The sequence below is a fragment of the Rhododendron vialii genome, chromosome 10a (genome assembly GCF_030253575.1).
Source record: "Rhododendron vialii isolate Sample 1 chromosome 10a, ASM3025357v1".
NCBI lineage: Eukaryota > Viridiplantae > Streptophyta > Magnoliopsida > Ericales > Ericaceae > Rhododendron > Rhododendron vialii.
This window is the reverse complement of record NC_080566.1, coordinates 25,667,233-25,671,303: the sequence shown is the minus strand read 5'-3', so window position 1 is coordinate 25,671,303 and position 4,071 is coordinate 25,667,233. Positions and strand designations below refer to the sequence as shown.

Sequence of the window (4,071 nt, the reverse complement as noted above, 5' to 3'; positions counted from 1 at the left end):
AAGAAGGAAAAAAATAAGGTGCAGGGCTGTTCTTCACGAAATTATTCAAGGTACCTAAAAAACTTGTTAATTTCTAGTATTTTTATTGAAGGTTCATTAGTGTGTATAGTATACGGTGTTAAATGTTCATAATTTTTCGAGAGGTGTGGAAAAAGATAAAAATCATAAACCTAATTATGATCAGGATCCTATTTTTTTAGCAGACAGCTTACAGAGCCGCGTCTTTTATCAATTTTTTTTATAGTTAAGAGATCCTTCTGATTATGGGTCTTTATGAGTCTTAAAGATTGATGAGTTGGTGATATTTTTGCATTGGAATTACTAAAAAGTATTAAGTATTCAATTTTTAATGAATTTTCGAACACAGACTGTTCTGCTGAAAATTGTGATTTGCTGCACAGAATTTCTGAGATTGGGGGTGAATTTGATAAGGTTACTTTATTGTGAAAAATCTGAAAAAAAATTAGGGATGAACTTTGATGAGTAATAATGGTGTGTACCAAATTTGGGGTTTATTAGATGCATATTCTAAGTTTGGCGGATTTTACAAGTTGGTGTGTCCCCTGCTGAGTTTTGTATTTGCTGCACTGACACATTTTGGAAAAATGGTCATATCTTTTAGCTCGGGTATCGAATTAGCGCACGGGTTATTGATTCTGAAACTAGACTCGTATACCTTTCGGAATATGTAGGGGTTGTGGCTTGTTTTGTACCAGGTTAAATCAGTTTTTGATTTGAAATTGATAGACGTGCAGAATTTGTGATTTTGGACAGATTTTTGTGTAACTTTGGATGAGCATAACTTTGTCGTTCGGACTCCGTTTTTAACAAAATTTTTTTATCAAAATTCATGTACCAGAGGTGTACTTTCTAATTGTGGTGGTTTCATGATCTGGTTTTAAACTTATAAAAAGTTATAAGCAAAATACGATAGGCTGGTCGTAGATATCAAACCAAATGTAGGGGTTATGTGGTGTTTGAGTGTTACGCTTATTTAGGGACACTTCTAAACCTTTGAGATGGACATGCTAGTATACGTTAAGCATCTTTAATCTATTGTTGGTATTATAGATTGTTGTTAGGAATTAGTTTTGACGTTTAAGCGTTCAATAAACTGATATGGTTAACTTGTGGTTAGGTGTCAACCTAGTCAATTGGGAGAGGTCGAAACCGTAAGTTTGGCGTACCTCGGTCGATACAAAGGTGAGTGTGTTTGATATGGTTCTTCTCTATATAATATTGCTGTGGTGGTGAGTGTATATCTTGCTATTTGTGATTAGCTTTCAACATGATTATTTTTAATGAGATGTTGTAGTGAGGGGTGTATATCATGTTATTGTTGTTTAGCTTTTGATACGTTGTGAATGATTGCGTGTGAGGCACACCATGTCGTAAGCCATATCGTTCAATGGACGATGGTTGGGAGCATGGTGTGTGGGACACGAGATTTGGTTGTGATATACGTGTATGATGAAAATACATGCTGATGGGTGTTGATTGAACCGTTGAAAGTTAAAGTATGAGGCTGTGGGCAGCGTACGTGCCCTAAGAAAATGCAAGGCAGATCGATGAGCGCGCTTTTTGGCGGACAAGCACTCAATGCAGAGTCGCCACTTGGGTTTGAAGGTCTGACACCCAAGGAACCGCACTTGAAACGCTCGTTGTGCTGTTTGATTTGAAAAAGGTGAAGGCGCCAGTCCGTCATAACCATATCTGGGTTCGGGAGCCAGGTTACGAGAGGGAAAGGGTTTTAAGGCACCCCTCTCGCCCAATCCGGAGATTGGTCTTTACTTAAACATTTTGTGGAAAAGTTTGCAATTCTTCTTTTATCAATCAATTTTTAGCCAATTAGGGCGGGGAACAATTAATCGGGGATTAAAAACTGTAACACCTTGCAACATGTGATCAAAGATAATACGAATGGATGGCATGCTCGAAAAATGAACGAGATAAAACCCAACACTGTTCCGAGCATTAAAACAGCACGTTGATGTGAATAAGACACGAGCAGCAGCCAAATTGCATGCATGGCTCTGCCAGCATGCAAGTCAACTATCGCGCGACAAACTCATACCATTGCGCGATGGTTATATCTCTCCAACAGGTTCAATTTTATCTCCTTCTGGGCTCTGGAAGGACCAGTGCACACCCAGGATTCAAACCAAGCAGTTTATATGTACTGGAAGTAGATAATTATTACAAACAAAATGAATAGAGAATAAATACGAACCCCTAAACAGTGGAGGCATTTTAAAGAATGGTCATGGACCAAACTGCCCATGCAAGGGCAACCACTAGAAATAGGCAAACCATCGCGCGATGGAGTGAATTCATCACGCGAGTGTCATGACTGGACTTCCAAGAATTGCTTTGCATGCCTGGGCTCTGAGACATATTCAGGAACAACCCAGGGGCATTCCAAAGTAACCAACTAAACAAATTAAGCTAAACCATGGATTTTTAACATGTAATCAGTGGAGTTAATTCTAATCGTGCTTTAACATAACTTTTTATGCTATAGCTAAACAGAAAGGAACCAAAACCCTATCCCCGTGAGGACTGTCGCGCGATTGCTAGAAGCATCGCGCGATTGAGTGAGTCCATCGCGCGTAGGAGGATTGGTATATGATCCTTGTAACTCTGCTGACTTTAGAGCCAGAACTGGTATTGATTACCAGCCTTGGCTCTGCCAACCCCCCTCAGGGATCAAAACAGTAAACAGTAAAGGATTTCTACATTTGCTTGAGTGTTTTGGAAATGGATTGAACTAGGTGGTGTGGCTTGGAAGATGAGTGTATTGAAATATCTTGAGTAATGAAGTGTGAAGAGTGTTTGAAAATGGTGTTGTCTTTCTTTCTTCTTTTTATCCTTTTTTTGTAACCCTTTGGAAAATGAACAAAGGGGGGTATATATAGGACAAGAGAAGGTGTGAGGTGGGTGAGGGACTTGGCCTAGTGACCAGCCAACAAGGCTGGCCAGTTCTCCTTGGTGGAGGAAGTGGCCAACAAGGTGAGGGGAGTGGTTGTGAGGGTGGTGCAACCCATGCACCTGCAAACGCTGTTCAGCCCACGAAAATGGGGTTCTCAGGTCAGTAGCCGCCTGATCATCACAAAATCCAGCTGGAAAAAGGTGAAAACGACAGGAGTTGACCATCACGCGAGGGAGTGGGTCCATCGCGCGATGGTTTGTCCCACCCACGCGATGGTCAACAGTCAAGGTTTGACTTTGACCAACACCTGGCAAGTAGAGCATCGCGCGAGAGAATCGATGGGTCACGCGACGGTCAACTCTTGTGGTCGGCGTTTTGACCTAGGGTTTTAAGGTTCAAGATGGACCTTAGCCTACTCCGAGCTCAAACCATTCCACACTCAACACTGTTTTGACCTGATTCATCATTGGGGAAACAAGAAACCGAAAAAGGAAGTAAATCAATTGGGCAACCAGATTGGGGTGTCTACAGAGGCATACCATGTCGTATGCCATGCCGGCTAATTGTCGGTGGATGGGAGCATGGTATGTGGGACACCTTATCTTGGGTTCATGGGATATGGCAGACGTGCCACTGCATGTGATGTGATTATATTCATATTGTTGTGCAATGATTATTATTGCTCAGTTGGATGGATATGTTGGTTATAACTGTTGTATACATTCTAGTATTTCAGTTACATTGGTGATGTGTATTCATGTTGATATTCCTTCAAGTATTGTGATATTATGTTGAGCATTTCTATATCTCACACACTCTGACTTTCCTTTTTGGTCTGCCAGGTAGTAGGTTGCTTAGAGTGGGTCCACTACCGGTCGTCGTGTTGAGGTGTTTTGCTAGCGTTAGGTGGGGTTTTGGTTACGTTGTTGTCAATTGCCTTAACTGGTACAGAATTTAATTTGTAAGGAGTTGTAACTAAGGATAGTTAAAGTTTTTTTAAATTGTATAGGTTGTAATTAAGTTTGGTCGATGGTTGGCGTTCTATTTGAGGTTAGCCTTGGACGTTGTGGATGGTCGAGTTTGTTGTAGGTGGTTGATGAGGAAGTTGGTTTATTCAAGTTGTAAGTAAGTCTTTGGTGGAT

At 40.9% G+C, this 4,071-nt stretch overlaps 1 long non-coding RNA gene across 1 annotated transcript; it reads left to right on the top strand.

Annotated features, from left to right (window-relative positions):
* On the top strand, positions 1-4,071 carry LOC131303575 (uncharacterized). The gene is made up of 3 exons (XR_009192087.1): positions 1-50; positions 1,139-1,203; positions 3,772-4,071. It is a non-coding gene; the product is annotated as an uncharacterized LOC131303575 (long non-coding RNA).